The following is a 24,918-nucleotide window of genomic DNA, read 5'->3' as shown; positions in this document are numbered from 1 at the left end:
CTCTCTCAAAGACAGAGATGAGGGAGGTGAGAGGTAATGCGCAATGTGGGGCCATTTGTTTTCGTTTTTCTACATGGGCAGGCACTGGAAATCGAACCCAAGTCTCCAGCATGGCTGGCGAGAACTCTACCACTGAACTACTGTGGCCTGCCTGCCATTTGCTTTTATATGTTAACTTTACTGATACCCCCTTTCCATTCCTTGTTCAGGGCTTTTTCTTCTACCATCCTTCCTCCCCAGGGAGGTTCCTGGTGGTTGAGAGTGCCTTTGGGTGGGTTGATTGGCTCTACCCTTCTCCATAGATGACTCACTTAGGTGGGGGTCTTTTGGCTTCAGATGGATCGGCTGCCACTGGTTGTTTCCCACAAGTGGGTAGCCCTCAGGTAGGTGGTCTGTGCTGGACGCAGGCCCTCCTGACCTTGATTAATTGTCCTCACTTAAGGGCTCTTTCATGTTTTTTCTTCTTTCCCCTTTGTTTCTGTTCTAGCTGCCTCAAATTCCCCCTCAGAGAGTTCTCACTTAATCATAAGGGGTGCTGAATGATGAGGGTCTGTCTTTTGTAGCTGCTTCTGGCTTGTCAGAGGGTGTATGTAGGCCCTGCCTAACAGGGTGTAGAATTTTGTGTCTATCTCCTTTAAGTTGAGAGGGAAGGAGTCCGTGGTTGTAAGGGCTGAGAATCTTTGCATCAGCATTGGTTTTGTGTGAAGGGCTTTTAGTTTGGGAGAAAAAAATTGGTGAGAAATTTAAAAATGCAAGGGCTACTTAATAGCAAGAGAGGATAGAAATGAGCAGGTTTAGGAGACACATTAGCCCAATGAGACTGGGAAGTGGGGAGGACATGACCATCTTTCAGGTCTAAGAGTGCATCTTAGCTGGGCTCCCCTGCTTAGCTGGGAATAAGAGGGTGCATGTGGGCGGGCCGCAGTGGCTCAGCGGGCAAGAGTGCTTGCCTGCCATGCCGGAGGACCCCGGTTCGATTCCCGGCCCCAGCCCATGTAAAAAACAAACAAACAAACAAAATATAATAAAATAAGAAAATGTTTCCCTTTCTTCCTCCCTTCCTTCCTTCCATCCTTCCTTCCTTCTCTGTCTTTCTTTAAAAAAAAAAAAAAGAGGGTGCATGTGATAAGTTAAGGAGTGCAGGAATGAGGCTTAGAAGGGGCCTGATTGATTCAGCTGCAGCTTTGGCTGTTGTGTCAGCCCAGTTATTTCCTCAAGAGATGTTAGTATTTATTTTTCTGATAGCCAGAGCAATGAATTACCGCTATTTTTTGTTGGTAAGAGCACAGCTTTTAAGAAATTGAGTATCTCTTGGTGGCATTTAATTGGGAGAAAGCTTTGCTGTTTCTACACTGCTGTGCGAGCATGCCAGGATTAGGAAGGCTCAACCTTTCTTCCTTTTCCCAGTTCTAGAGCTTAGGTGAGGGCAATCAGTTTCCCCCTTTTAACTAAAGTCCATGGGGGCAGAATTTTGGCTTATTAAATTGGGAGCCCTCATCGCTTAAGAGAATAGAAGGAATTTCCCAGGTGAGGAAGTTTAATAGTTTTATTTATTTTTTCTTTCTTCTTTTTTTTTTTTTAAAGTTTAAGGGACTTTGCAAATATATTTATTATTATTATTATTTTGCTTAAAATGGCTCTTTTTTTACATCTTATATAGAAGTTAAAGTTTTTGAATATAAACAATATTGTATTTATTTTAGACCTACCTAGGTCACCTTCATTTAAATGTTGTTGTATGGAATAATGCTGACTTTTAGAGCTGGAGAACTTTAACTCTGAGTTTTGGGTGTTACATAGTACTTAAACTTCTAGGGAACTACTATGTTACACAAAGAACAAAGCATCTCAGAATTTAGAAATAACAGTTAAAGCTTAAGAGTAAATGTGATTGCTGTAAGAGTTTACACTTTAAGTTTTAATTTTTATAAGCATTTAAAATGAATTTACTTTTAGAAATAAAAACATTTGACAGTAGTTTTATATTGGGGTCATTAGTTACAAACTGTAGTAGAAGTTTTGTCTTGTTTTACCTTTATACATTGACAAGGGTTAGGTTAATTAACAGGTAGAACATAGTTTGTATACTTGTCTTGTTTCTTCGTTAAAGTTCTTTTTGTTGAAGATGAAGTTTTGACTTACATGTGACTACCTGTACTTTTAGAGAAGACTTAAAATAAAATAGGGTAACTGATAAGCAAATTTGGTTGTTTCCATGATTATACCTTTTAACATTATATAGATCAGTATTAGGATAGAAACAGGTTTTAAATAAATATATGACTATCATTTCACCCATGCAAATTTAGCTTAGAGAAGGATAGAAAATCTCCTTTGATTACTGTAATATTTCTTAAATACTCTTTTTAGGTAATATGTTAGACTATTTTAGCACTTTACTTTTACAAGGTGAGAGAACAAATCTTTTGTAACAGTTTTTTTTTAAAAGTGAGAAGACTTGTCTTCTGAAATAAAGAATAAGGTTAATATAAACATTTTAACAAGGATATTTATTCTAATGTGATATAAAGTTTTTATTTTTTAGACAGAGTACTCAGATGGTTAAGAAAAACTTTTTATAACTTTCCATTAAGAGCAGTTTTACAGAGAGCAGCATTGACTAGGACAGACAGAATTCATTTTTATAAACTCTTTATAACTTCTTGTAGTCAGCAGTAATTACAAGAAACTTACTTTCTTAAATAAATTCTCCACAACTTCCCACATCCATTCAGGACTTGTAATCACTAATGACTACAAAATTCACTTAAACCTTTCTGTGACTTTCCATATTCATTCAGTTAGCAATTATTATAACAAACAAAATTCACTTAGACTAGGAATATGTCAGTTTACATAGTTAATATATTGCAAGACTGTGCATTGAGGCAGTAGGAGGCTAGTAAGGTCTGCTACTAAGGTATTTTTAAAGATAGAGGGATCATTTTGAAATCCTTGGGGTAGCACTGTCTAAGTGAGTACAGTGGGAATCTTATTTTTAAGTCTCTGCCATTCAACAGCAAATAGGTATTGCGAGTTAGAGTGACGAGGGATACAAAATGTGTTTTTAAGATTTAGGACTGAAAACTTGCATGTAGTCAGGGGTTATTTGTGGGCTAGTCCTGGGATGCTTTCTTCCCATATAGATAGGTTTATTTATTAAGGATTTTCTCTTGGATCTCAAGAGGCCTCGATCTAGTAGGGGCCTCAAGGCAAACAAGGGGTTAAACACTAGCTGGGTTTACTAGTCTTCAGGTGGCCCCAGGAGTGACAAAGATCTCCCCAGAAGGGGGTGGAGCATTCAGGGACAAAAAGGAAATTCTTGGATGTCCTTGAGCCTACAAAGGAGTAGGGTAGTGAAGATTTTAGTTTTGGCTTTATGCTCAACTTCCATAACTAGGCAAGTGGAGGTAGGTCCAGAATGGCAGTTTAGGACAGAGTGGCTCCAGTGTTAATTAAGAAATTAATAATCTTACCTGTCCGCTTGAGTGTCACCTGGGGCTCCTTTAAGTTTGTCAAATGTGAATTCAGCAGAACCATATGTAGCTTTGGGCACCATCAGTCTTCTTCACTTGCCACGAGCAGGGTTCGAGGGGCTGTTCTGCCCCCACTTTGGGAGACAGTGCAGTCCCTGGACCTGAAGCTTATGATGGTGGCACCTTGGGCAAAGCCCTCCTGGGCCCTGAGGTTGAAGGCTGTCTTGAGGTTTTTGGCACCCTCTTTGCCAGTGGCCCTTTGACTTACAGGTGAAGTAAGGCTCTTGAGGCTTGGAGCCACTATTTGGGTGACCTCAAGAGGACAGGGCCCTGTTAATAGCAACTGTAATAAGCTGAGCTTGTTCTCTGGTCTTTTGCTTACCTCTTTTTGATTTCACCTCCTTCTCGGCCTTGTTACAGACAGAAAAGGCAGTTTTTAGTAAGTCATTAGTAAGGGTTTGCAGCCCCATGGAGAGCTTTTGAAGCTACCTCTGAATGCCAGTGGCAGACTGGATGATGAAATGGCTGCCCAGCAAAATCTGACTTACCTGAGAATCTGGGCTTATATTAGTATTTATTTTTTAGGCGTCCACTAACCTTCCCTGGAATAGTACCGGGTTTTCCACTTTCCCCTGAGTGATCTCCCTTAGCTTATTATAATTAGCTGGCTTGGTGGTACGTTTTCTCATGCATTTTAGCAAACAAACATTTTTTTTCTCTAATGGAGATTGAGACGTGGATATAACACAAATGACAAGCTTTTTTAAGGGTCTTGTCTTGATAAAGAGCTATATATGTTTGGGCATAGTGAATTTTTGACTACTTTCCCTGGCTTTTACACACTGGAGGATGGTATTGTAATTGGAGTCCCATTGAAGGGCTGTGCTTTCCCATCTTTTTAGCTTATAGCATAATTTAGAAGAAACACTATATTTTGGCCACAGTGGGTTTCAGTAGAGACTAAATGAGGATTCAGGTGGGGGGTATTTAAAAGAGGATTATTTAAAATATTTGCCTTTTTCCACAAAGAAGAGTTATGAGGAAGACGTTCCTGACGGTTCTCTTGGGCTAACAAAATTTGTAAGAGCCCTTTATGTATTTATCTTAGTATAAGGCCATAAAAGCTGTATGTAAGGAATTTCTTGCCACTTTCTTTTTCTCTTACAAAAGAGATCTAATTGTAAAATAGGATTACAGCTGACTGTTCTATTTGTTGGCCAACACCAGCCATCCTTCAGGTGATATTATGACCAGGCAGTATGCTATAGAAAATACTGGAGGCACCACCTATTTTTAAGGAAGAGAGAACAACAGGCAGCTTTATCAGTGCCCAGCATCCTGGCTAGCCTGCCATTCTGAGTGCTGATACCTGGGGCCCATAAGATTAAACTCTCTATCCCTGGGCATACCCAGGTCCTCAAAGATTTAAGAGATGGATGGTCCAGTACAATTCCAAAGCTGCTGAGCTGACCCACCCTTAACGTACTGTCTATTGTACTGCTTAGAATAGAAAAGACCTACCACAAACAAAGAAACTTTGGGGTGGTCATTTTCTGGATTCCAGCTCCAGGTGTTGCCATGATTGAGCTAGAGGGAAAGAACATGCAGCAAGGAAATTGCGCTCCTTTTGAGAATGTGGCTTAGTATGCTATTCAGGTAATCAGAGGGATCTAGGTATGGACACATTGTAGGACAGGGCTAGGAGTGAACTCCCTCTTTACAGCATAGATTTTTTTCAAGAAAGTGAACACACATGGAACAGCCTAATTTCTCCAGTCAATGTTTTCTTCTTGCACCGGGCAACACCCTCAGGAGGGCTAATAGCAGAACATGCTGAGACTTGAGATATAGTAGCTGACGAAGAGATGGTAGGACCTGGAGAGAAGGACAGCTGGCGCTTTTGCTTACTCTGCAAATCTCACTTCGGGCTTTCAGGGGGAGACACTCTGGTTTATGCTCATGGGATAGTACCCAATTCCCAAGGGCATAAACCAGAAGTGACTCCCTAGAATATTAAACACCTTCTTTCAAGAATCCTTAGTCCAGAATCCTGTATTACAAAAGATGGAATGTCTCAGAAGGCATAGAAATCCAGACAGAGGAGAAAGGAAATTCTCATGGAGGAGGCAGGGGAGAGGAACTCTGTGGAGGAGGTGGGAAGAAGAACAAATTCAGCAAGAGGAAGGGTCTGCATCCTCAGAGGGAAGGAAAAGAGAGTGTAGGGAAGTTTTGGATTGCTCAAGGAGAGGGAGAGAGAGAGAGAGAGAGAGAGAGAGAGAGAAGGAGAGACAGGGACTTGATTTGGCTCTCATTAGCTCCTGCTGAGATGGAGAAAAGCCTCCAGTCATGTTCCGAAGGATGTATCACCTGCTGCCCTGAGACTCCTTGAGGGCCCCTGCCACCTACAATGAGGAAAATGGTGGCTCAGGGTGAACTGAGTTTATGTCCTGGGAGGGCTGCATTTGAGCCCCTAGATTCCTAGAGAGAGCAGTGAAAACAAGGACATAGGAAAGGATAGCAATGAGATAAGCGAGAAGAAAATGTAACTGCACATGGCCAAGTCTCTAGTACTCACCAGTCCAGATGGTTGGAGAGAAGTGCCTCCTGGCTGTTTTGCCAAAATATATTGCTGAATGTCAGCTTTTAGGTTCTTGGCCATGCTGCAAGAAAGAATTCAAGGGGACAGCACAGCATAGAGTAAGCAGGCATAAAATTTATTGAGAACATATGTAACAGGACATGGGGGTATTCTCGCAAAACTCTTGTGAAGACAGAGCTGAGGGAGGTGAGAGGCCCCATGTATTTTTTGCTTCCCTATGTCAGGTGGGAAACCACTGGAATATTTTGAGCACGGGTGGAGTGAACAAGTTTATAGTCTAAAAAGGGCATTCTGGTTGCTATGTGGAGAACTGGGGATAGGAATTCAGACACTACATTTGTTTGGGCCAGAGATGATGATGGCTCAGACTAAGTTAATAGCAGTCAGTGGGTGTTGTGAGAAGTGGTCAGATTTAGGACATACAGTATTTTGAAAATAGGTTTGACCAAACTAGTTGATAGGTTAGATGTGTGAGTGTGAGGAAGAAAAAAATAAAAGTGACTGCAAGATTTTTGGCCTAAACTACTAGAAGAAAGATGGTATTAGGTACCGAGATGCAAAGTTAAGGCAGGTAAGGATTTTGTGGAGTATATTAAGAGTTAAGCTTGAGGGTGGGCCATGGTGGCTCAGTGACAGAGTTCTCACCTGCTGAGATATTGCTGAATGTCAGCTTTTAGGTTCTTGGCCATGTGGCCAAGAACCCCGGTTCGATTCCCGGTGCCTATCCATGTGGAAAAAAAGAAAACTTAAGCTTGAGATCCTGTTTGTCCAAGTGGATTTTTGAATTTGTGAGTTTAGTGCTCAGGAGAGAGTACTGTGCTTGAGATGTACCACCTGTATGCTGACAAGTTCCCCATTTGAATTTAAGGCCTCAAGACTGCATAAATCAGGCCAATTAGGAGTGAATGTCAGTTGAGAAGAGGGCCATGTACTGACTCTGGACTCTGCAACATTTAGAGTTGGAGAAAGGCAACCCACTTCTAGGTATATGCCTAAAAGAATTCGAAGTAGGGACTTATACTAGATATTTTCACACCATTCATAGAGGTATTATTCATAATTGCCAAAAGTTGGAAGCAGCTCAAGTATCCATCAACTATTGAATAGATTAAAAAAAAAGGAATGAAGTTCTGACATGTGAGATAGCATGGATGAACCTTGAAGGCATCATGTTGAGTGAAATAAGCCAGACAAAAGCACAAATACTGTATGATCTCATTTAAATGAAATAAGCAAAATATGCAAATTCTCTAACTTAGTAAGTAGAACACAGTGTATCAGCGGACAGGTGGAGGAAGAGAAAGGGGAATTAATGCTTAATTGGTAGAGTTTCTATTTGGGATGGTGGGAAAAGTTTCAGCAATGGATGATGGTGATTGACACACAACTTTGTGAATGTAATCAACACTACTGAATTGTATATTTGAAAAGGGATAACAGGAAATTTTACATTGTCGTATAAGTTACACCAAACACCATAAAACTGAACAATACAAACAGTAAACTAATGTAAACAGTGGGCTAATGTTAATGGTATAATTATAATAATAATATTTCAGCAATTGTCATAAATTGAAAGTACCACACTAATGCAAACTGCTAACAATAGGGAAAGCTGTGTGTGTGAAGGGGTGTATATGAGAACTCTGTACTTCCTGTATGATTTTTCTGTAAAGTTACACTTGCTGTAATTAAAACAACAATAAAAAAAAAGGCAAATTTACAAACAAGAAATGTAGCCTGAAAATGGTTATTGTTGTGTTTGATGTTTTCTCTACCCCGCTTTTTTTAGGGAGCCTTTGCAATTTCCTCCTTTAGGGTTGCTTAGTCATACTGTGTATAATGGTAGATTTTTATCTTTTACTTTTCTGGTAAATTGTGATTATTAGGAAGTTGAACCAATTGTGTGTAGAAAAATGTAAAAGATGTCTAATAGGAATGTGTTTCCCATGGCCCATTGTTTACTTTGAAAAGGAAACCACTGACTTCTTGTTTCATCAGTAAAGATAAAATTATTTTGTGAACACAGTACTCATTTTATGACTAACGTTTTTCATACTGTGATCAAAGGAAATTATTTTATGAAAACAAGTTAATGGCAAAGGCAGACTTTTGTTATAAGTGGGGATTTATTTAGTGAAAGCCCTTTAAAACAACCTGAGTTCCCTAACATAACATTTTAAAATCCTCTCATTATGGAGATATATGCTATAATTTAAATTATGAAAAAAATATAGTTTAAGCAAGTTAGAAACATGTATTTAGTTCTTAATTTCTTGAAATATAATAAAAAGTTCCAACTGATTTTAAGGGAGAAAATATACCAATAGAAGATGGTGGGAATATTTACTTTTCTTCTGAAGCAGAAGGAAATCCAGTTTTTGGTAAGTTGAACTAGTATTATAGTGAGAATATATATGACTTGTACATAGACTATATCATGACCTGGTATCTCTCTTCTCACTGTGAATTCGTGCTTGATAGAGAAATCCTCAAATGAATTTGGTAAGAACAGCAAGATTTATAGAAGAAAAAGATGTTAGAGTAGATTTGGGTTCATTAGAGACCAGCCTTCTTGAAACCTTGGTGTTCTCAGTTGGAATTTTATCTTCAAACCCACCCTCCACAGATCCCAGCTCCAGCTCCAAGAAAAAAAAAATCTCTAAAAATATCTTTGGCAGTAATAAAGTCTCCCAATTTCTAAACAGCTAAGAAAAGTGCATATGGACAAGTACCTCTGAAAAGCTAGAGCTGATAATGGTGTTCAGGATCTAAATTATGTGTATCCTAGATGCCATTCTGCTGTGGAAATGTAGCCCTTCCTCTCTAGTGCGGTGATTCCCAACCTTTTTATGTGCCTCAATACAGTTGTGGGACACACATTCCCTTCACTACATTATTCCCTCCAACGTCCATCCCTCTGATTCTGGGCTGGTTAAGAGATTACAGAGGCCAAGAAAGCACATTTCCTGGTGGTCTGGTGCTTACACGTTTCAGTTAGGGAGACAGACAGTTAGGATGTCAATAAAGAAGCTTATGTAAGGTCTTTGATGAAAACAAAATGGAGATGGGATAGAGACATGGTAGGCCTCTGTGATGCTGAGTGGTTCTGTGAACCTCATTTTTCCTCATTTATCAAAAGAGAATAATAATAATCTACCTCTATAGAACTGTATGGTCTTAACTGCGTGTGAAATGCACCTGGCAGAGAATACATGGCGCCATACCTGATTATCAAGTAGATGTTGTTCTCTTTTCCTCTATAGTTTGTCATCCAAAGCTGTGGAGTAATGTCAGTCACATGCCTTAATTAGTGTGTATCTAGTCCATGTCCTGTGTGTGGTTTTGAAATTCTTGTTGAAAAAGTAAATGATAGGTCCTTGTCCCACGCTGCCTGCTCGTTGCAGCAGTGGGTTTTCCCTGCCTCCGCCTCCACCTCCACACCCACTCGCTTCCTGGGCAGCGGAGTTGGCGGGGAGGGGGACTGTAGTTTGTAGACGCCTGTCCCTGCCTCGGAGAAGGTGAATGGGAGTGAAGTAGTGGACAAAAACAGATTCTGTAATCTCTGCATCATGATTTTTGGCGCCCTGGATGTGGCACAGTCCCACCAAGTGGGGAAAGTTCATGCCAAAAAACTGAAGCACTGAAGGTACGAATATGATCAGATTACTCAACCAAGTTCTCAGCCTGATAAGGAATCCCTTGTTGTCAACCTAATGAAGCATTCAAAGAAAACGTATGACTCTTTTCAAGATGAACTTGATTATATCAAAGTTCAGAAAGCCCGAGGGTTAGAGCCAAAGACTTGTTTCCGAAAGATCAGAGAGGACTTTTTAGAAACCTGTGCGTACAAAGAAGAGGTTAACTCCAAACCCAGATACAGAATGTATGAGCAAAGATTCCCATCTGAAACTGCCCAGTTACCACTGATCATACAGTGTTTCACAAACAGTGGAAAACCAGTTACCTCAGTGGTTCCTGGCTTATTTGACAACAGACCAAGACCAGCCTCATTGAGCTACTGTCAGCTCCCTAGAGACTATTCAGAAAAACCAGTACCCCTGAACATTAGTCAGCAAGAATATAATTGTGGCTCCTACAATGTAGAATTGTGTAGAATCTGGAGTTTACAAGCACCTCTCCTTAGAAAACAGTACAAGTTCTCATCAAGCCAATCATAAATAGACACATCAGAATAGAAAAAGGCACCAGAAAGAGAAAAACCAGAGGAGGTGCAGCCCAAGCATAAGAGGAAAAAAAAGTTTTGAGGAAATGGATTTAGACAAACACAAGAGCACTCGAAGAAAGAAAGCAAAGGTGGAAACAGTCAGTGTCAGTACAGAAAAGCTTAAGAATTGAAAGGAGGAAAAACTCCCGAGATAGAGCCTCTAAGAAAGGGGAAAGTAAGTGTAGAAAAGAGAAAAAGGAATAAGCCCAAGAAAGGACAGAGGAGGAAATGAAATGCTTTGGGACCAGCCTATCCTCAGATTTTGAAGTTATTTATTTGGTTCTCCTAAAGTTGAATTGAAAAAAGTAGTTGAGGGAGTTGGTTTCATGAAGTTTGTGTTAATATCACTTTTCTAATATGACCATATACTTCAATCTCTAACGAAGACCTAGTGAACAGAAAGTATCTAGTATGCTAACTCCCTGGTCTAGTTTGCTAGCTGCTGGAATGCAATATACCAGAAATGGAATGGCTTCAAAAGGGGAAGTTAATAAGTTGCTAGTTTACAGTTCTAAGGCCAAGACAATGTCCCAATTAAAACAAGTCTATAGAAATGTCCAATCTAAGGCATCCAAGGAAAGATACCTTGGTTCAAGAAGGCCAGTAAAGTTCAGGGTTTCTCTCTCAAGTAAGAAGGCACATGACAAACAGTCAGGATTTCTCTCTCATCTGGAAAGCCATGTGGTGAACACGGTGTCATCTGCTAGCTTTCTCTCCTGGCTTCCTGTTTCATAAAGTTCCCTGGGAGGCGTTTTCCTTCTTCATCTCCAGAGGTCACTGGCTGGTAGTCTCTCTGCTTCTTGTAGCTGTGTTATTCTCTGTTCTCTCAGAAATCTCTCCCATTCTCCAAAATGTTTTCTCTTTTATAGGATTTCAGTAAACTAATCAAGACCCACCCAAATGGGTGGAGACACGTGTCTACCTAATCCAGTTTAACAACCACTCTTGATTGAGTCTCATCTGCAGGGAGATGATCTAATTACAGTTTCAAACATATAGTACTGAATAGGAATTAGAAGAAACGGCTGCCTTTACAAAATGGGATTAGGATTAAAACATGGCTTTTTTAGGGTACATACATCCTTTCAAATCAGCATACTCCCTGACATAGAAATTACTTTTCCTCATTTTCTAAAAGTATTACTATTACATTTTTAAAAACATATAATGTAATTTCCCTTAATGAGAGAGGCTCTTCTTTTATTCATCAAATAACTATGATAGTGGAATTGTTTTCCCTTGGGAGGTCATTTATTGTAAATTGGAGGATTAATAGGCTTTACAGAATCTATTTCTTGATTGGGATTTTAGTTTTGGTGGGGTATTTTTGTATTTGTTGGTTTTCTCTATGAAGCAATTTAGATTTTTTTTTTTCTTTGTTAGATCTAACTTGCAGTATATTTTCTAGGTTGGAAAGTAGAAAATGAGATACATTATAATCTTAAGCTTAGATTATATATAGTTTTAAAAGTTATTAAAGAGTCTTGATACAAAAGCAGTTTATATTCTGGATATGTTTATAATAAAGTTCTACTTTCTTAAAAAAATAAAAATAAAAAAAGTAAATGATAGGACTATTTTAGTTTGATATAGCCTCTCTTTTGGGTGGTGGTGGTGGTAGAAGTTAGTAAATCAAGTTCTTCTAACTAAACATGAAATACTGAGTTGCTGTTTTTGCTTCATGAATCTGTGTAAGATTCTTATAAATAGAAACTTAGATTATCAGACATTTTCATCATCTTAACTTTCAGAGGAATCAAACCTTAAACTGTTGCTTGTAGAACAAAGAGTACAGTGTGGCTGGAAAAGACATTTTCTGTTGTTTTGTTTACTCAATTTACAACCTATTTATTTTGTACTCATTGTACTAAATGAACAATAGTAACGTTTGTCAAGTGCTATCTTCCTGCTATTGTGTTGTTTATGCTTAACTTAATTCTTAAAAAAACAACCATTTGAGATGTTATACTGTTTTTATTTTACAGAGAATACTAAGGCTTTTCTTTTTTTTTTTTTTTTACTTTAAAAATGATTTTGGAGGAATTTCAGTTCATAGAAATTGATAAACTTATATAGAGAAAGCCCTGGGAACTCCTCAGAGCCAAAAAAACAAAACAAAACAAAACCAACCAAACAAACCCCATGTCTTATTTCCTCTTTGAACTCCCCTCTTGAATTCCCTCTTAATACCTTTTGAAATTTGGAATTCCCATCCAGACATCTGACCCAGATAGCCAGAAAGCCCCTGGTTCATTATGTTTGACCTAGTACAAAATAAAGCCCACTTGTCCTAAACCCGCCCCTGTAAGATGGCAAATCCCTGTTGAATCAATAGGAATCAAGCTAACTTCCTTTTTATGTCCATAAAAATTGTTTCATTTGCCACCCCTAGAAGACTGAAGGTATTTCTTCTTTTTGGAAAGTGACATGAATTCCTTGCTGCAACAAAACTTTGGTATCCCAAATAAAAATGTTGTAATCAGGAAACTCAACCCCGATTTGTCTTTCAATAAGATGAAGCAAGGGCATTGGGTATGGAAGAACACACATAGATGTGGGTGTAGGAGTTGAATGGAGTGTGTTTTCACACAGCAAGTTCAGCCTAACTGAAATCTAGAGAACATTAGGTAGCTAAGTTAGCAGTTTGTAGTCTTTTCCATTAGGACCTTGACATTGAGCCCAATGAAATTTCTGAACTTTATTCTCTTTCTTTATAGGTAACCATTTTACCATTTGTGTATCTTTTTAGTGCATCCTTACAAGTACAAACAAAATGAGTATGTATTTTTGCTCTCCTCTCCCTCTTTTGAACACAGAACGTGTGTGTGTGTATAATTCTACACCTTGTTTATTTAATATATTCTGGAGATCTTTTTAAAAATTTATTTATTAATTAAAAAAATTAAGAACAAACAAAAACATTAACATATAATTCCATTCTACATATATATTCAGTAATTCTCAATATCATCACATAGTTGCATATTCATCATTTATTCTGGAGATCTTTTATAGAACTACACATAGTCCCTCCTCATTCAACAGCTGCATGGTATTCCTTTTTTATGGATGGACCACAGGTGATTTTACCGCACCCCTTGAGTTGTTTTCAGTGTCTCACTTTTACAAATAATGCCACAATCATCTTATATATTTACCATTTTGTGAGTGTCCATTTATACCTATAGATTAATGTCCCGGAAGGAGAATTATTCGGTCAAAAGATAAATGCATTTCTCATTTTACTAGATATTGCTACTGCCATGGTAGCAATGGAGAGTGCCTGTTTCTTGGGATGCTTTGAAAGAGCGGTATTTCTGTGGTTATTACCACAAGGACCGTGATGCATATATCCTTAAGTACTTTATGATCACTATTATGATGACCCTTATATCACAAGATGCAGATAATATTCTTTAGAAAGATGTTATAGGTTTGGAAAAACATGTAAATTAGAACTCATAAGGGATTAATTCTCATTGTTTTGATACCTTTTTTCTCCAAATAGATAATAACACTGTATAGTTGAGATTTTATTATATTATAATTTTGACCAAATTCTCAATTATAAACAACTAATTTCAATAGTAATATCTCGTATCTAAAATGTTAGTTTGTTGCAAAACATGAGTTACTACCAATACCAATCATATTTCACTTTTTCTCCTTCAGCCTTCAACATTCCATATTCTGTTTGATACATGGAGAATCACTACTGCTTTGCACCGGTGTGCCCACTTGAGTGCCTATAAAGTATAAGCTCCAGATTGAAAAAGCTTCTAGATGGATCCTTTCCAAATTTGGAGTTTTTTCTACAGACCCTGTGCCTCAACAATCATTTCTAAGTGGTAAGGATATGTTTTTCTTTTTCTAAAGAATAACATATGATAGAAATTTGTAAAGTGATTTTTGCTTGGATTGTTTCTCCTTTTCTAGGTCTTTTAACATATAAGTAATATTTGTATTTTTAATTTTTTTTGCCTCCACTAAAGATTTCTAAATTACTTCTAAAAATAGCAGCAAGATCAGGTTTTTGAAAGCTTCGAAATAATCTTTACATTTTATATTCTGGGTCCAGTATAGTAAGTAATATTTGTAAAGTATAAATATAAAAATAGGTGCTTTATATTTAGGTGTTCACTTTATGTGCTTTGTATGTACCTATAATCCCTTATTGTAAAGCAGAAGTAGTTTAGTGTGTTATATATTCTTAATGTGTTTAGATAATTTGAGTCCAGTGGGTCAAGAACAGCCTTTCATATCTTAGCCACCTCAAATTACATACATATTTATGGAGATGATAAGAGAGGTGTGTAGTGCCTTTTTTGTTGTTGTATGCTGTATGGCAGGGGTCACATTTCATTCTCTTTCTGTGTGAATAGGTTTTTATTGCAGCACCATTTGTTGAAATTTTTTTGTTTGTTTGTTTTGCTTGTCTGTTTGGGAAGTGCTTGGGCCAGGAATTGAACCTGGATCTCTCGCATTGCAGGCGAGAATTCTACCACTGAACTACCCTTGCACCACCAGTAATGCCTTTTTTTTTTTTTTTAATAGCATGGCACACTGTATGCCCTTTCATATTCTAACATTTTTCTGGAAACATAGATATTAGTTAGCCAACAAATTTTCTGAACAGCTCTGAGATTTACTCAAAAAACATTTGGGGATGGGGCACAAAGAAGTAAAATTGAACAGAACTAAATGCTGAAATAGGTGGCTTTTTTTTTTTTTTAATGTTTTTATTGAGATACCTTCATGCACCATGCAATCTGTCCAAAGTATGCAATCTGTAGCACAATATCATCACATAGTTGTATATTCATCACCATGATCATTTTTGGAATATTTGCATCACTCCAGAAAAATAAATAAGAAGAAAAAAGGAAAAAACATACATCCCATACCCCTTACACCTCCATCTCATTGACCACTAGTATTGGAATCTACCCCAATTTTTTTTTACCCCTTATCTCCCCCTATTATTATTTTTTTTTGTCCTAATATTTTTTACTCATCTGTCCATATTCTGTATAAAGGGAGCGTCAGCCACAAGGTTTTCACAATCACACAGTTACATTGTAAAAGCCATATGGCTATACAGTTGTCTTTAAGAATCATGATTACTGGAATACAGTTCAACATTTTCAGGTACTTCCCTCCAACTACTCCATACACCATAAACTAAAAAGGGACATCTATATAATGCATAAGAATAATCTCCAGGGTAATCCCTCAACTGTGTTTGAAATCTCGCAGCCACTGAAACTGAAATAGGAATATTTTAAAATGAAATTATTGAAGTAGAGCCAGTCAGTCAACAAATATTTACTAAATGCCTACTATTTATGAATGAAAATATGAAATGATATTTAGCACTACAAAGAAGTCAGTACCAAAAGGATATCATGGTATTTAGTGAAGATGAAAGGCAGGTAGATCAAGTAAAGAGCGGGGTAATTTCTAGCCCGAGTTTTAACCATTAATTGCAGGGTGTTCTTTAGTGTAAGTTAATTAGCTTCAGTAGACCTCAGTTTTCTCATCTATGAAATGAGAATGTTAGACTAAATGATTTATAACGTTTGTTTTGGCTTTTATAACCCAACACTGTGACTATTAAGGGCAAATGAATAGATCTTTGCTTTTTTGATGATACCATTTCTTCTTAGCCTATCTAATAGAGATATTTTTAGTCTATTTTTTCTGAGTTATGGAGTCAGAATTATAACTGTCCAAACATTTTTCAATCCATCATTTTCTTTTGAAGTTGATATTTTTTTCTTCTTTCTTTTTTTCTTCTTATCCTTCTCTTCTACTTATCTCTCAGATTTTTCTTCATTTGATTCAGAGGTTCCCTTTCTGCCCAATCTCGTATCATATTAATAACTCTCATAATGCTTCCTTGTCCTGTCCAGCATCCATCATTTTCACCCTAGTGATTCATCAGAGTCACTACATCTTCAACCGGTGGGTCCATTCCTGGGACCTTTTTAAAAAATACAAATTCCTTCTGAAACAAGCTTGGGAGGAGGGTGTGCTTATTAGCCAGTGGCTGAAACAAGTTAGTGAAGCAGCATTAGTTGACCAGGACTGGAGAACCAGCATGCTGGGCACCTCTGCATGCACCATCACTTGTGGCCTTAGACGCTGTCATCACTTGGAACCATTCCATTTCAGGGGTCATGGAGAGTTTCTTCTCGTGGTCATAATCCTCAGCCATGTCACACATTTTGAATCTGTTCTTTTTCTTTATTGTGACTTGTAATTTCTCAGCCTTTGTTTTTTTCAGTTGCTTAGCTATTTCTTGACCTTATTCGCTTACTATTTGTGTGAACCCCATGATCATGCCTACAGAAGCACCTTACATTCTCTTGCCTTTTTTAACTGTTGGAGCTTTGGTTTATCAACCCCCAAACCTAAGTTAATTGGCCATATATTTTCTTTTTTTTTTTTTTTCCCCAGTTCTAGCTACTTGATATAGCTAGAAAAGGTCATGTAAATAAGTTTGGATCTACTTAGCAACCATTTACTTGATCTTTAAACTGGGTTTTTTTTTTTTTTTTAAATTTTGTAATGCTTGTTTTTAAATTGTGAAATATAACATATATACAAAAAACCTAATAAATTTCCAAGTACATTTTAACAAGTAGTTAAACTGGATCCTTTAAAGTATGCTTCTTACCCTTCCTTGAGACAGTCCTACACTCTGCCTTGTCACTCTCAAGTTGCAATTTTGAGGCCATCTAGCATACGTTGCGACCTTATCTTCCTTTTGCTTTAGCTTTTTTTTTTGTAATTGAGCAAGAAGATAAGAATCTTGCCTTATTTTATTGCTTTATTTAAAATTTTTATTATAGAAAATTTAAAACATAAACAAAAGTAAACAGACTAGTCTAATGAATGCTCTTATATTCATCACCCAGGTTAAATAATTATCAAGTAATGGTCATGCCTGATTATCTACCTCCCACTGACATTCTTCCCCATCCTATATCATTTTAAAGCAAAACCTGGATATCACATAACTTATTTGTAAGTATTTCAGTTTGTATCTCTAAAACGTAAGACTCTCAACTATACACCAAAAAATTAGACAACTTAGATGAACTGGACAAATTCCTAGAAACATACAAACAACCTACACTGACTCGAGAAGAAATAGAAGATCTCAGCAAATCAGGCACAAGTATAAAGAGTCAATCAGTCACCAAAAGTATTCCTATGGAGAAAGGTCCAAGGCCAGGTAGCTTCACAGGGGAATTTTATCACATATTCCAAAAAGAACTAACACCAGTCTGGCTCAAATTCTTTCAAAAAATTAAAGAAAAAGTAACATTACCTAGCTTATTTTATGAAGCTAATAGCACTGTAGAACCAAACCAAATAAAGATGTTACAAGGAAGGAAAACTACAGACCAATCTCCCTAATGAGCATAGATGCAAACATTTTCAACAAAATACTAGCAAGTCGAATCCAGTGACACATTAAAAAAATTATGCATCACGACCAGGTAGGGTTTATATCAGGAATGCAGGGGTGTTTCAATGCAAGAAAATCAATCAGTGTAATACAATACATTAACAAATCAAAACGGGAATAAAAAAAAACCACACATGATCATCTCAATTATTGCTGAAAAAGCATTCATCAAAGTTCAGCGCGCTTTTCTGATAGGTAGGAATTGAACCCTCCTCGATATCATAAAGGGCATATATAAAATCCATAGCCAGCATCATACTTAATGGTGAGAAACTGAAAGTATTCCCTCCAAGATCGGGAACGAGACAAGTATGCCCATTGTCACCATTCTTATTCAGCATTGTACGAGAAGTTCTAACTATAGCAGTCAGGCAAGAAAAAGAAATAAAAGACATCCAGATTGGAAGGGAAGAAGTAAAAATTTCATTATTTGTAGATGACATGATCCTATACTTGGAAAACCCTGAGAAATCTACGACAGAGCTACCTGAGCTAATAATAAACAAATTCAGCAAAGTGGCAGGATACTATACAAAATCCATCATATTTCTATACACAAATAATGACCTATCTGAGGAGACAATTAAGGAAAATAGCATCTAAAAGAATCAAGTATCTAGGAATAATCTTAACCAGGGATGTAAAGGAACTGTAACAGAAAACTACAAAACATTTTCAAAAGAAATTTTTAAAAAGACCTAAATAGGTGGAAACACATGCCGTGCTCATGGATAGGAAGGTTAAATGCTGTTAAAATGTCAGTTCTACCCAAATTGATCTACAGATTCAATGCAATACCAATCAAAATTCCAGCAACCTACTTTGAAGACTTGGAAAAGCTAGTTATCAAATATATTTGGAAGGGAAAGAGACCTTGAATAGCTAAAAAATATCCTAAAAAAGAAGAGCAAAGAGGGAGGACTAACACTTTCAGATTTTAAAGCTTATTTTAAAGGCACAGTGGTCAAAATGGCATGGAACTGGTAAAGAGATAGAAATATTGACCAATGGAATTGAATTGAGAGTGCGGAGATAGACCACCAAATCTATGGACAATTGATCTTTGGCATAGACCCCCAAATTCACTGAACTGGGACATAACAGTCTTTCCAATAAATGGACATGGGAGAACGGAATATCAATAGCCAAAAGAATTAAAGAGGGCCCTTACCTCACACCCTATACAAAAGTTAATTCAAAGTGGATCAAAGACCTAATGTAAGAGGCAGTACTGTAAAAGTCCTAGAAGATAACGTAAGGAACCATTTTTAAGACCTAGTAATAGAAGGTAGCTTTTTAAACTTTATACCCAAAACATAAACAACGAAAGAAAAAACAGATGAATGGGAACTCCTCAAAATCAAATGCTTTTGTGCCTCAGAAGACTGTGAAAAAGATGAAGAGACAGCCAACTCAATGACATTTCTGTCATTGGATAGGGTTTAATATCCTGTATGCATTAAGAAATCATATACCTCAACTGCAAAGCAACAAACAACCCAATTATAAAATGGACTAAGGATATGAATCAGCATTTTTCTGAAGAGCCAATACATATAGCTAAAAAGCATATGAAGAGATGTTATCTCTATTAGTATAAGGGAAATGCATATCTAGACTATAATGAGATATTACCTCATACTTATAAGAATGGCTACTATTAAACAAACAGGGAACTACAAATGTTGGAGAGGATGTGGAGAAATTGGAACATTTATTTACTGCTGGTAGGAATGTATAATGGTATAACCGCTATGGAAGACAACTTGATGGTTCCTTAGGAAACTAAATATTGAATTGCCCTATGATCCGGCAATACCACTACTCTGTATATATCCAGAAGACTGAAAGCAGTGACACAAACAGACATTTGCACACCAGTGTTCATAGCAGCATAATTCACAATTGCCAAAAGCTGGAAACAGTCCAAGTGCTGATCAACAGATGAGTGGATAAACAAGATGTGCTATATAAATATATGGAATATTATGCAGCAGGAAGATAAAGTGGGGTCCAGAAGCATATGACAATATGAATGAACCTTGAGGACATAATGCTGAGCGAAATAAGCCAGACACAAAAGGATAAATACTGTATGATCCCTGGTAAAGGTAAGCTCAGAGGCTTATAATGTTGAATTTAGGGGAGCTAGAGATGTACAGAAGTAAGAGATGGATCAATAGTTACCTAATGAGGTTGAACTTAACTGTAAGGGGATGGATAGAAGTGATGGTAATTCATTTAGTGAAGTTATAAGTAATATTACCATATTGAAGGGGAATATGATTGAAATGGGTTATATAGACCCATGTATCCCATTGATTAACACTACAGGCATAAATAAATTCTTGCATGAACTACATCAAAGGTATGAATTTTGTACACAGAGTCAATAATAGAGGGCTGCAGGGGGGAAACTACTGTTGCACGCTATGGCCTCTAGTGAACAGGAAGACATCAACAGTACCACAGCAATACCAGGAGTAACTAATTAGGGCCTGAAGGACAAGAGTTAAGGGAAAGTTTGGATTTCCTATTTGGTGAGGGTGTGTTTACTGGGTATTTTTCTCTTGGGAGCAATGGAAATTGTCTAAAATTGAGAGTGAGAATTAGGAAAAAATTTTTTTTAAGATATAGAATCTCATAATTTCATACTGTTACTTCCAATTCTGTTTTAGCACTAAAAGACTTTTACTTAATCTGTTTAGTTTATGTCTGTATCTTCTTTCTCTTAGCTGAGACTCTTGGTCATTACAGTAGACTATTACATAATTAATAATTTATACTCTCTCCATTAGATACATGACTGTCTCAGAATAGCAACATCAACATTAAACTTGTATCTGGCTGCTTTTGCTCAATATTCTGTCTGTGAGATTCACCTGTGTTGTTTTATAAAGCCAGTAGTGTTTTTTCATTGCTGTGTAGTATTCCATTTATGAAATAATCACAGTTTATTTACCTGTTCTCCAGTTGATGAATATTTCATTGTTTCTAATTTGGGCTAATATAGTAACACTTGTGCAGGTTGTTTGATGGACATAGACATTTATTTCTGTTGGCCATATGCCTTGGAGTGGAGATTTTAAAAAATATTTTACTCATTCTATTTTTAAATTCAAGCAATATGAAAAGAGCCAAAGAGAAGTTCAAATTACTGTGAAACACCACCCATAGAAAATAATTGTTAACATAATTGGTCTTTGTTCTTTTTTTAAAAATATTTTTTATTGAGAAATCTTCACATACATACAATCCATCCACAGTATACAATCATCACATAGTTGTGTATTCATCACCATGATCATTTTAGAACGTTTGCATCACTCCAGAAAAAGAAATAAAAAGAAAAAAGAAAAAACTCATATATCCCATACTCCTTACCCCTCCTTGTTGTTGACCACTGGTATTTCAATCTACCCAATTTTTTTTTACTCCTCAACACCCCCCCATTATGTATTTATTTTTCCTTATTTTTTTTTACTTGGACTGTGCTTTGCACCTTTCTTTTGACCATATACCTTTAGAGCATATTTCCTAGGACCGTTTAGTCAAAGTACTGTATATATTAGTTATTTATTGCTGTGTAACAAATTACCACAATGTGCAACTGCTTAAGACAAGAAAAATTTGTTTTTCTCTGTTTCTGTAGGGTGTGGCTTAGATTGGTGCCTCTGGCTGAGAGTCTCTTAATGCTATTAAGTTGTCAGGTGGGCTGTAGTCAACCCAATGCTCAATTAGAGGGGCCACAAAGGAGCCTTCTCAGGTGCTTTCAAGCTCTTGCCAGTATTATTCGCAGGTCTTAGGTCCTTTCTGACTCTTGGCCAGTGATCATTCCTTGGGCCTCTCCATAGAACAAACAGCTAACCACAGGGTGGCTGGATTCCCTCAGAGTTATGGAGAGAGAGCAGCCAAGACCAGGGTCTTTTTGTAACTTATTCTTCAAAAGAAAAGCCCATCACTTCTGCTACATTCTATTTGCTAGAAGCAAGTCTGTAAATCAGGTGCATTGTCAAGGAGAGGTGATTATATCAGTGCATGAATACCAGAAGGTGGGGTACTTTAGGGCTCGTCTCAGAGGCTGTCTACTGTGCTAAGCCAGTTGTAATAATTGTTCTCTGTATAGTAATGATATACAGTCTTCAGTCTTTTTTATTTTTAAATATAGGCAGGCCATATCTTTGTATCCCTCCTTTCCTATATAAATTGTGAAATACTGTATATCATTTTTTTCACTTACCATATATTGGTGGTCACTCTCTAGTAGTATATTACCCATTCCATTTTATATATATGTGTATGTATGTATCTATCTAAATACCTATCTCTGTCTATCTATCTATCTGTCTGTCTGTCTAAGCAGTTGTAGGTTTACAGAAAAATCATTCCAAAACTATAGTGTTCATATACCACCCCTCATACACATAGTTTTCCTTGTTGTTAACATTTTGTATTAGAGTGGTAAAGTTGTTTCAATTGATGAATCAATAGTATTAGAGTTATATTAACTGAAATCCAGAGTTTACATTAAGGTTCACTCTTTGTATTATACAGTTACATGGATTAAAAAAAATTACTATGATAACATATATATACTGTAAGTTTCTCATTTTAACCACCTTCAAGCATGCAATTCAGTGGTATTAATTGCATTCCCAATGTTGTGCTACCATCAACACCATCTATTACCACAACTTTTCCATTGCTCCAAACAGGAACTCAGTACCAATTATGCATTAATGCCCCATTCTCTACCCCCACACCAGTCCCTGGCAAACTGTATTCTGCTTTCTGACTATGAATTTGCATAATACTCATTCCTTTTTATAGCTATATAATATCCCATTGATGAATGTACCATAGTTTATTTACTTTCCAGTTAATGGGCACTTGGGTTGTTTCTAATCTTTTGTTAATATACATAGTACTGCAGTGAATAACCTTGTGTGAATGTATTCTTTTTCTATTTTGCAATTCTGTATTTGGGATGGATACCTAGAAATTCGAATTGCGGGATCAAAGGGTAATTGAGTATATAATTTTACTGTATATTGCCAGATTTAACTTTATGAGGATTGTCCCTCTTTGTATTCCTATCGATAATGATTGAGAGTGGCTATTTGTGTATACATGACCTTGTGAACAGAATATTTTGTCAAATTTTTAGAGGTTTTGCCAAATGGAATTTCACTGTACTTTTAATTTCCACTTTCCTCATTATGAGTGAGATTACCTTTTCATATGGTTAAGAGGAATTTGCATTTCTCTTTCTATTAATTGTTTTCTTATCACATTTTTCTCTAGATTTGTTGTTTTCCATTTTTGATAAGCTCTTTATGTATTAGGAATATCAATCTTTGTCCATTTTTTTTTCTTCTTGCCAGTTACATAGAAGTGTTCTCCAATCTGCCTTTGGCCTGCTTCATTTTGCTTCTCATCCTTTTCTATTTATGTTACATTTATTCTCCTGGCTAAGTAATTAGTCAATATTTGATGACTGAGAGTCCACTTCTATTTCTCATACCTGTTCCTTTTTTCACTGTTTCTTCCAACTCAACATGCCCCAGATAGCATTCATCTTTGTCCACAAATTGGATTTTCCTGAGTTCTTTTATCAGGTAATGTCATTGCCATTTTCCCAGTTGGAACTTGAGAACGTGAAGTGATCGTTTGTGGTTTTGTTAATTATTAATTCAGCAAACATTTGTTGAGCACCTACCAGGTGCCAGTGTACTGGGTTGGTCACTAGATAGCAAATAGTTATAATCCTTGCTTTCAGGGAATGGTCTGATGAGTGGATAGATATTTAACAAATACACACACCAACCCATGTTTAATTATATGGTAAACATTCTAAGAGAGAATTTCATGGCTGGGGCACATTAATTAGATTGGAGAGGTTAGGGAATGCCTCTCTGAGAAAATGACATTTAAGTTGAGATGTGAAGGACAGTTATTGTTAAGCTGGTGAAAAATCGGGGCACCAGTTTCCAGACATAGGAACAGTGTGTAGAAGGATCTTGAGGCAAGATAGAGGTTGAACTTCTAGGCATTGAAAATAAGACCAGCTTGACTGGTATATAGGGAGAAGGGACAGAGGAGCATGAGATGCGATTTGATTTACTTTGTGGAAAAGATCACCCTAACTCCTGTGGGGTAATGAATCAGAGGAAATACACATATTAGGAGCCTAATTAGGAAACTATTGTAGGAATTGTGAAAGGTGATGGTCCCTCATTCATTCAGTTGGAAATTCTTTTGTTCTGTTTCAGTGCTTTGTTCATTTCACATGTATTTTTATGTCTGTTGCCCTAGTCCAGCAAGTTATCTCTTGACTACGTTGATCGATCTTTAACAGATTAATCCCATTTTGCTTTATTCTCTGATCCCCATCCAATCTACTTCTGATGATAACCATTAGAAATCATAGCTCTCTTCTCATTTAATTTCCTTTCTTGAAAACCCTGCCATTGAAGGCTATTTTAAGTTTCCTGGCTGCCAAAGCAAATACCATGCAATAGGTTGACTTAAACTGTAGATATTTATTGGCTTACAGTTTTGATGGGTAGGAGAAGTCCAAATCAAGGCATCGTCAAGGCAATGCTTGCTTCCTGAAGACTGGTATCCTGGGACTGGCTGCCAGTGATCCTTGGTTCTGGGCTCCTCTGTCACTTGGCAATGCACATGGGCGCTACTTCTGGCTTCTCCCTTCTTCACTATATTATGTTATTGTTCAACTTCTGAACATCAAAATTGACTACTTCCTCTGTGAGTTTCTCTCTCTGTGTCTGATTTTCATTCTGCTTATAAAGGACTCCCGTAATAGGATTAAGACCCGTCCTTATGGAGTTGGGCCACACTCGAGCTGAAGTAATGTGATCAACAAAAAGGTTAAAATCTACAGGATGGATTAAGTTTAAGAACATGTTTTTTCTGGGGTACATAGCTCCAAATTGCCATACAGTGTTTATCATTTTCTCTAAGCTTCGAGATCTGCTCCCCTGATACTATTTTCCTTTATGTAGCCAAAATTGATACTTTCGTACCTCTTTCCTTAGCTCATCTCTTTTCTGTCATGACATCTCTGTCTCTGGAACCCTACTACCCTGCTCTTCCCCTACCCTGCACCACCACCCCC

At 37.1% G+C, this 24,918-nt stretch overlaps 1 protein-coding gene, 1 non-coding gene and 1 pseudogene across 9 annotated transcripts in view; 2 read left to right on the top strand and 1 right to left on the bottom strand.

Annotated features, from left to right (window-relative positions):
- The window catches only part of FRYL (FRY like transcription coactivator), a 328,237-nt gene that overhangs the window by 47,754 nt on the left and 255,565 nt on the right, over nt 1-24,918 (top strand). For 6 of the 8 annotated variants that reach the window (XM_077136813.1, XM_077136812.1, XM_077136810.1 and 3 more), the window contains exon 2: nt 13,976-14,151. The gene's annotated coding sequence lies outside the window, so the exon portion shown is untranslated. Of the gene's footprint in view, nt 1-8,440; nt 8,460-13,975; nt 14,152-24,918 lie in introns of those variants that run through there. The other 2 variants (XM_077136814.1, XM_077136808.1) reach the window with 1 other exon arrangement.
- On the top strand, nt 8,467-11,615 carry LOC143663223 (lysine-rich coiled-coil protein 1-like; annotated as a pseudogene).
- Nucleotides 14,752-14,822, bottom strand: TRNAC-GCA (transfer RNA cysteine (anticodon GCA)). The gene has a single exon. It is a non-coding gene; the product is annotated as a tRNA-Cys (tRNA).

This window comes from Tamandua tetradactyla, chromosome 19, assembly GCF_023851605.1.
Source record: "Tamandua tetradactyla isolate mTamTet1 chromosome 19, mTamTet1.pri, whole genome shotgun sequence".
NCBI classification, from domain to species: domain Eukaryota; kingdom Metazoa; phylum Chordata; class Mammalia; order Pilosa; family Myrmecophagidae; genus Tamandua; species Tamandua tetradactyla.
Note: the sequence above shows the minus strand (reverse complement) of the source record. Positions and strands in the feature narration are given on the sequence as shown.